At 42.2% G+C, this 9,618-nt stretch overlaps 1 long non-coding RNA gene and 1 other non-coding gene across 2 annotated transcripts; one reads left to right on the forward strand and one right to left on the reverse strand.

Annotated features, from left to right (window-relative positions):
• Nucleotides 1-4,247: 4,247 nt before the first annotated feature.
• Nucleotides 4,248-6,764, reverse strand: LOC145858024 (uncharacterized). Its single transcript, XR_014378781.1, has 2 exons — nucleotides 6,444-6,764; nucleotides 4,248-4,653 (listed from the first exon to the last, which is right to left on the reverse strand). It is a non-coding gene; the product is annotated as an uncharacterized LOC145858024 (long non-coding RNA).
• A 319-nt stretch (nucleotides 6,765-7,083) lies between these two features.
• Nucleotides 7,084-7,211, forward strand: LOC123726834 (U6atac minor spliceosomal RNA). The gene has a single exon (XR_006758989.1). It is a non-coding gene; the product is annotated as a U6atac minor spliceosomal RNA (small nuclear RNA).
• Nucleotides 7,212-9,618: the final 2,407 nt, after the last annotated feature.

The following is a 9,618-nucleotide window of genomic DNA, read 5'->3' on the forward strand; positions in this document are numbered from 1 at the left end:
AGTGTTAAGCCTTTAGACAATCCATTTCTCAATTGTCTATGTTTGCGATTGCGGGTGAATGGGCAAGACAAAATATTTAAGTGAACAGGGTATGGTAGTAGGTGCCAGGCGTACCAGTTTGAGTGTGTCAAGAACTGCAACGCTGCTGGGTTTCACACTCAACAGTTTCCTGTGTGTATCAAGAATGGTCCACCACCCAAAGGCCATCCAGCCAACTTGACACAACTGTAGGAAGTATTGGAGTCAGCATTCCTGTGGAACCCTTGACACCTTGTAGAGTTCATGCCCCAACTAATTGAGGCCATTCTGAGGGCAAAGGGGGGTGCAACTCAATATTAGGAAGGTGTGCCTAATGTTTTGTACTCTGTACTACACTATATTATCTCTAATAGTATACATCAGACATGATGGCACAAAAACACTAGATACAACAGGTTAAGAGGATGGGGATGGGCTTACAGCAGGGGTGTAGAAGTCATTTTGTCCTAGGGGCCAAATTCCGGCTTCACTGTGGTCTAGCGGGCCACTGCTGTATTGTGCAAGGAAACATTTTGGGGAAATTCCTTTATCCATTGTTTGTAGAGTATCTGATGAGTATCTAGGACTCTAGCCTTCGTTTTGCTGATAAATTCTGCAAAAAAAGTGAGAATAGAATGCACTTGACTAGAACTAAATACAACTGTGACAATACCAAGTGAATAACCTGTGAAGAAGGGGGGGTTAGTTGCCTGATGACTCTCCCTGAATTTAATTCTGCTGCTCTAATCGATCGCTACATGCATTCAGTCTGAAACTGACATCCTAGAAGTCGTTTGTGTGATTTCTAAATGAGGGGTGTTGAACAAAACAAATTCCTCTGCGATTGGATAGTCTAACCAATCAGAGTATCAAAGCTGATAAAGACATCACGTAGGCTGGCTCTGGCCCAACCTAGGGCTGTTGCGGTGACCGTATTACCTCCACACTGGCAGTCATGAACGCAGAAAAATTCCACAGTCAAGGTAATCTCCTTTTATGCACTCTGGACATGCTTTGGTAGTACCCAACTGCTAACTACCATAGGGTCCTAATAGCCTGGTACTCAGGGCTCTATTGTCCCTCCATCAGGTTGATTGGCCTGGTACTTAGGGCTCTATTGTCCCTCTAACCACTCTGAAATAAATGCAAATGGCAGGCAGGTTCAGGGGAACCTAGTGGTTAGAGTATTGGACTAGTAACCGAAAGGTTGCAAGATCGAATCCCCGAGCTAACAAGGTAAAAATCTGTCATTCTTCCCCTGAACAACCCGCTGTTCCTATGCTGTCATTGAAAATAAGAATTTGTTTCTAACTGACTTGCCTAGTTAAATAAAAGGTTAAAAAAAAGAAATGCTATCAAAACAGAAGGCCTGTCATACTTTTAAAACTCACCTCACTGTGACGATCAATTTGAAGAAAGTTCAACAGCAGATTGAAACAGTGTAAAACAGGGTTGTTGTAGATGTTTCAAAACCTAACACAACGAAACGGACAGCTCTTTCTAAAGTTAATTCAAAACACCTATACGCATATTCATAGGCTTATGAGCCCAAGCATGAAAAAAAATACAGAAGTAAAAATATGATTGTGCCTTTATACAATAGCCTACCGTATGCATGGCAGAAAAACAAACAAAATTGATTAAAATGTCTTTGGTACATAATTGGTCTAGGCTTTGAGTGTGGACTGGATGGACTGGTTACCTTATGCTCCAACATTTCTATTCATGAGTCTGGGAGAGTAGTATAGCCCTTGGCGATGCGGTTGGTTCATTGATTGTGCAGGGCGGTTTACAGTTAGCCTAGTGAATTTGTATTTGATTTGGAATAGCATTTGGAAGGGCATTTTTTATATTTTCAAAATGAATTGGGCGACACACTACCTTTAGCTATACAGAATATCTCACCACCATGTGTTTCCATCTCCTCCTCTCTGCTTTATTCCTTTCTCGAGCACGCAGACGTGCTGTCAACAGAAATACCCTACAGATATACACTGCTCGTTGAACATCTCATTCCAAAATCAAGGGCATTAATATGGAGTTGGTCCCCCTTTTGATGCTATAACAGCCACTCTTCTGGGAAGGCTTTCCACTAGATGTTGGAACATTGTTGCGGGGACTTGCTTCCATTCAGCCACAAGAGTATTAGTGAGGTCGGGCAATTAGGCCTGGCTTGTACCAATTAATCCAAAAAGGTGTTTGATGGATTTGAGGTCAGGGCTCTGTGCAGGCCAGTCAAGTTCTTCCACACCGATTTAGAAAAATTAACATTTCTCTATGGACCTCGCTTTGTGCACGGGGACATTGTCATGCTGAAACAGGAAAGGGCTTCCCCAAACTGTTGCCACAAAGTTGGAAGCACAGAATCGTCTAGAATGTCATTGCATGCTGTAGCATTAAGATTTTCTTTCACTGGAACTAAGGGGCCCGAACCACTAAAAACAGCCCCGGACTATTATTCATCCTCCATCAAACTTTACAGTTGGCACTATGCAATTGGGCAGGTAGCATTATCCTGGCATCCACCAAACCCAGATTCGTCCATCGGACTGCCAGATGGTGTTTCCACTGCTCCAGAGTCCAATGGCGGCCAGCTTTACACCATTCCAACAGACGCTTGGCATTGTGCATGGTGATCTTAGGCTTGTGTGCGGCTGCTCGGCCATGGAAACCCATTTCATTAACCTCTTACATCTAGACGTTCCGCTAGCGGAACACCTGCTCCAATATCCAATGATAGGAGTGGCACGAATTACAAATTCCTCAAACATATGACTATTTCACAGCATTTTAAAGACAAGACTCTCCTTTATCTAACCACACTGTCCGATTTCAAAAAGGCTTTACAGCGAAAGCAAAACATTAGATTATGTCAGCAGAGTACCAAGCCAGAAATAATCAGACACCCATTTTTCAAGCTAGCATATAATGTCACAAAAACCCAGAAGACAGCTAAATGCAGCACTAACCTTTGATGATCTTCATCAGATGACACACCTAGGACATTATGTTATACAATACATGCATGTTTTGTTCAATCAAGTTCATATTTATATCAAAAAACAGCTTTTTACATTAGCATGTGACGTTCAGAACTAGCATACCCCCCGCAAACTTCCGGGGAATTTACTAACAATTTACTAAATTACTCACGATAAACGTTCACAAAAAGCATAACAATTATTTTAAGAATTATAGATACAGAACTCCTCTATGCACTCGATATGTCCGATTTTAAAATAGCTTTTTGGTGAAAGCACATTTTGCAATATTCTAAGTGCATAGCCCAGCCATCACGGGCTAGCTATTTAGACACCCGGCAAGTTTAGCACTCACCATAATCATATTTACTATTATAAAAGTTTGATTACCTTTTGTTGTCTTCGTCAGAATGCACTCCCAGGACTGCTACTTCAATAACAAATGTTGGTTTGGTCCAAAATAATCCATCGTTATATCCGAATAGCGGCGTTTTGTTCGTGCGTTCCAGACACTATCCGAAATGGTAAAGAAGTGTCGCGCGCATGGCGCAATTCGTGACAATAAAATTCGAAATATTCCAATACCGTACCTCGAAGCATGTCAACCGCTGTTTAAAATCAATTTTTATGCAATTTATCTCGTAAAAAAGCGATAATATTCCGACAGGGAATCTCCTTTTCGGCAAACAGAGGAAAAAAAAATCACAAAGGCGGGGGCGGTCGGGTCATGCGCATAAGCCCAGAGTCCCTTGATCGGCCACTTGAGAAAGGCGATAATGTGTTTCAGCCTGGGGCTGGGATGACGACATTCAGGTTTTTCCCGGGCTCTGAGCGCCCATGGAAGACGTAGGAAGTGTCACGTTAGAGCAGAGATCCTTTGTAAAAGATAGAGATGGCAAAGAAGTTCAAGAAATGGTCAGACAGGCCACTTCCTGTAAAGGAATCTCTCAGGTTTTGACCTGCCATTTGAGTTCTGTTATACTCACAGACACCATTCAAACAGTTTTAGAAACTTTAGGGTGTTTTCTATCCATATGTAATAAGTATATGCATATTCTAGTTACTGGGTAGGAGTGGTAACCAGATTAAATCGGGTATGTTTTTTATCCAGCCGTGTCAATACTGCCCCCTAGCCCTAACAGGTTAATGCTCAACATAGCCATTTTAAATGCGCACATGCTCTGGAATGGGAAAAATATCCTCTCCGTTCAATTATATTCTTTAGACCAGACTAAAATAAGTAATGGATTTATTGTGATGTATAAATTGATTTATTAGACTTCTTAAAAATGTAGATGTTCCAAAGGCTCGCATCAGCAGCTTGTACGCACAGAGGCCTGGAGATGCAATTATTATTTATATTAATTAACATTTAATTACCATAAAACTGGCACTCTTTTGCATGACAATAACTGCCTGACAGAATTACTTGACCCCCACAGCCCTAGCCCTCCCCAACAACTTCTAGAACCAAATCAGAACGGCCATAATGTGTTAGCATTCTAGAAATCATTGGGGAGAGAGCCAAATACAGACTCATCTCGGAGAAGAAACATCAGTCGGCCGGAGCGATGTGGATGGGTAGCCAGGCAAGGGGGTCAGCTTACCTGAGCGATGAAGTCCACTGCTGTAGAGTGCCTCCCACCAGCACCATCTGCGAAAACAGAACACACCAGTGACAAAGATTAGATAAACAATACATGCAGTGCAAAGACTCACATACAATCAAATGTATTTATCAAGCCCTTTTAACAGTTGTTACATGCACACTTTAAAATACTTGTGTATTAGCTAAGATAAGCATGAGAGCTAGAGGAGAATGAGGACAGACAACCATGCTGTTACACATACTATCTACACTACATATAATGAAAAGTATGTTGACACCCCTTCAAATTAGTGGAGTCAGCTATTTCAGCCATCCCGTTGCTGACAGGTGTATAAAATCAAGCACAACGCCATGCAATCTCCATAGACAAACATTGGCAGTAGAATGGCCTTACTGAAGAGCTCACTGACTTTCAAAGTGGCACCGTCATAGGATGCTACCTTTCCAACAAGTCAGTTTGTCAAATTTCTGCCCTGCTAGAGCTGCCCCGCTCAACTGTCAGCGTTGTTATTGTGAAGAGGAAACGTCTAGGAGTAACATCGGCTCAACCGCGAAGTGGTAGGAACCCACAAGCTCACTGAAAGGGACCGCCGAGTGCTGAAGCACATAAAAATAATCTGTCTGTTGCAACACTTACTACCGTGTTCCAAACTGCCTCTGGAAGCAACGTCAGCACAAGAACGGTTCGTCAGGAGCATCATGAAATGGGTTTCCATGGCCGAGCAGCCACACACAAGCCTAAGATCACCATGCGCAATGCCAAGCATCAGCTGGAGTGGAAACACATTCTCTGGAGTGATCAATCACACTTCACCATTTTTTTTTTTTTTTTTACCAGGCAAGTCAGTTAAGAGCAAATTCTTATTTACAAGGACAGCCTAGGGTTAACTGCCTTGTTCAGGGGCAGAACAACAGATGTTTACCTTGTCAGCTCTGGGATTCGATCTAGCAACCTTCGGTTACTGGCCCAACACTAACCACTAGGCTACCTGCAGCCTCTGGCCGTCCGATGGACAAATCTTAACGCTACAGCATACAAAGACATTCTAGACGATTCTGTGCTTCCAACTGTGTGGCAACAGTTTGGGAAATGCCCTTTCCTGTTTCAGCATGACAATGCCCCCGTGCACAAGGCAAGATCAATACAGAAATGGTTTGGAACACTTGACTCTCTTGCACAGAGCCCTGACCTCAATTATTTGTCACTGATACGAAAGAGATGGTCCTTACGCTTCCAAAACCCTACCGCAAGCGGTGTGTTAGCTAATGTTCAGACCGAGCGTCTGGGCTCTTAACAAAACTCCCCCGTACAGAAGATGACTTTTATGCGTAATGTAATGGAACTGAGAGTCATGATCAAGGGCTAGATACTAACTAGCTATAGCTAACCTTCCCCTTTTTAAAGGGTAGGTAGCGTAAACATAACCACATTTAACATATGGATTTGTAATTACATGCTAGCACAGCTAGTAAATAACGTTACCACTGAGGCTGGGAACTAGCTAGGTAGCACCGGTTCTCCATATGATGTTAAGAAATGGTGCATTGTGGGTAGTTCTGAAGATATCCGGAAATAAGTTAATACATATGTAAAAACACAACTATGTTTGTAGTTATAGGTAACCCTACCTACAACTTAGTTACTAAGTCTTTGGCCAGACTGTGTTGTTGCTTTGAGTAAAAACACCTGCTTCCTACCCTTTAGGAAGACTGGATTTCTGTTAGTTAAGACTCCTAAAGTAAACTGACAACATCCGGTAGCTATAAATGTAACATTAGCTATACCTAGCTTAAGCATTTTGACCACTCATCTGTCAATAAGTATATAATCTGACCACAGATGAAGAGAGAGGGATATCAAGAACTTCCGACGCTACTTCATGCTTCTCATCCATGCAGTACTGTTTTGTCTTGAGCCGAACATTTCCAAACGTGTTATTTTGCCATACTTCCCTTCCCCGTCAAATTCTCTCGTTAAGACGTTTCCCATTTTAACCAATCCTACCTTTTCTGTTTGAACTTTAACCTACTGTACGTCATTGGCGTCCGCTGATGGAGGCAAAAATAACATTGTTAGTTTTCGAGACAAGGACGAAAGTAAGTAGACAACTAACTACAATCAGAAACTGAATAGGTAGTTGTTTCATAGCATATACCAAAACGATCTGGTTTAAATTCTAAAATGTTTTGTTGACTTCCTGGATTGAGGCGGTCAATAACTCGATGTCATTGGCTCACACCAATGATATGGAAGGTTTAGGCAATGCATTCTGGGCCTTTTCGTAGATATAACGAATAAATTAATATAACTACTGATTTGGATTTAGAAAAACATTCCACGTATTAGAAAATAGTATATTCTATAACTGTTATTGTATATTTAGCCATATTGGTAGATTACATTTGAGTAACCGTAGACAATACGTTTATACTCTAGCCGTCACATATATGGAGGTCATTTAATAGTCACGGTTTGTGTTGTATGAAAGGAGAGAAGGTTAGCACTCCCCTTGACAAGGATGGAAGAGGCCCTAGTGGCCTTCAACACACATATGGTTAAGGCATTGTCACTTACTTCGTGGCATCTTCAACCAAGTTTTTTTTAATGGTACATCCTCACAGAAATATATACTATTTTTCTTAGAATGTTAAGAATTATGAGACATCCTGACCGGGAAAATGAAACAGGACAGTTATTTCATTGGCTGTTTTGATTGAAGAATTATCACTATTGCATTCATATTCACCAAAATAAGTAGCTAGTTATGCCCCCTAGCGTAACCAACAGACAACAGCATGTAACGCAGTGACTCAGATGAGAACGCTGCGTACATCGTGAAATCTTTGTGTAGGTTTTTTCAATTACCAGAAGAGGGCAGTCATGTTCTACCAAAGATAGAAGAGCTAAAACTTCCTACTTCAATCCATCATCCTTCAAAAAGGTATGCCTGGCTTGTAAGCATGTGAAGTAAAGATGTGTTTTCAATAAGCTTCACCTGAACATTCCTTGAATGTGAAGAGATCTTGATAGGCCATAGACTTACTATGCTGGTGAATATGAGACATACAGTAGCTTTTTGTTGACAAAGTCCCCCATATTTTTCTCTGAGCCCGAATAAAAAATGCTGTGAGGCTGATGGGAGCAGCAGACCTCCAGAGATCCATCCGCCCTTTCTTCCTCCGTGAAAGCCATCAGGAATCTCTGCCCAGGCCACAGCAGTCCACCTCAGTGTGCATGTCTGGGGCTACTGCATTAGTCAGGCAGACTGATGAGATAGGGGTAGGCACAGGGCCGGACTACCGCATTTGGGGCCCTAGGGGTAGCTACCTCCAGGGCCCCCCCCTAATAGACAAACAAACTATCACGACTCAGGATATGACCCAGATGCAGACACGGGAGGCTGATAGTACAGTTCTCAGATTATTTATTAGAAACACGGGGCAGGCAAAGGGCAGGTGGAAGGCAGGCAGAGGTTCGTGATCAGGTCAGAGTCAGGCAGGTAAAGGACGGCAGGGCAGGCAGAATGGTCAGAACCGGAAAAAACTAGGAAACAGAACTAGAGAAACAGGAATGCGGGAAAGACCGCTGGTAAGACCTGACAAGACAAGATGAACTGGCAACAGACAAACAGAGAACACAGGTACAAATACACATGGGATAATGAGAAGATGGGCGACACCTGGAGGGGGGTGGAGACAAGCACAAAGACAGGTGAATCAGATCAGGGTGTGACACAAACAACTTTTTTTGTGGGGGGATAGCTAACTTCCTACATTTCAACACATTTTGCCATGAGGCAGAGAGAATAATGTGCAGTTTTATAATGCATTTTGTCATGAGGCTGATTTTTTCCCCTTTCAGTTTTAACCTCTACGGCAGGTATACCCCTGGCCGTTGGGGGTACGCCAAATAAAAATCACATGAAAAATAAATAAAAATACAAATTTAACTTTCAAAGTACATTTATATTTTCCAATGTGGCTATACATTTGGGTGAGGTTTTTTTCTCGCCATCTAGTGTTCAGCGAAATAACAACACAATGTCAAATACAGGTAGCCTAGTCAAATAATTAACATCCAATCACATAAACCGTTACTCTCTCATGGGAATTCCACTAACAGTCCGTATGTAGCCAAACGTAGCTGCTGCTGCTCATGTTGGTATCTGTACTGATGCTGCAAAAGCCATGACAGGGAGACATAGTGGAGTGGTAACGTGCGTGCAAGCAGTTTCTCCCGACGCCACTTGGTTACACTGGAGAATCCACCGAGAGGCTCTTGCTGCCAAGTGAATGCCTGACAGCTTGAAAGACGTTTTGGACACTATAGTGACAATGGTTAACTTTGTTAAAGCAAGGCCCTGAACTTTCGTGTTTTTCCTGCACTATGCAATGATATGGGCAGCGACCATGTAACGCTTTTACAACATACAGAAGTGTGCAGGTTATGAAGGGGCAAAGTATTGACACGCTTTTTTGAATTGAGAGACGAGCTTAAAGTTTTCTTTGCTGACCATAATTTTCACTTGTCTGACGACTTGCATGATGACGAGTTTCTCACACGACTGGCCTATCTGGGTGATGTTTTTTCTCACCTGAATGATCTGAATCTAGGATTACAGGGACTCTCCGCAACTATATTCAATGTGTGCTACAAAATTGAAGCTATGATTTTTTTTGTGTGCAAATGACCTCAAGCTTACGAACACTACACCAAAAAATTACAATATCCATCCGGTCATTTTCCACTTAGGAAATGTGTGTGACCAGACCTTCTTAGTACCCCTGCTATAAACTGATCATGATCAAAATGTTATAACGTTTCTGTGTGGAGTGGTTTCAATACATATTAGCTTTTCTGATTGAGTAACTGTCACACCCTGAGCTGCAGAGCTCAACTATGCTGTGTCATAATTTCCTTTCCCTCCTTAGTTATCCTCGAACGTGGAAGCCTTTTTCATAGCCAACACGTGTTGCATAACTTCCATTGATATGAGTTTGTGTACTGTA

This window comes from Salmo salar, chromosome 01, assembly GCF_965601325.2.
Source record: "Salmo salar chromosome 01, fSalSal1, whole genome shotgun sequence".
Taxonomy (NCBI): Eukaryota; Metazoa; Chordata; class Actinopteri; order Salmoniformes; family Salmonidae; genus Salmo; species Salmo salar.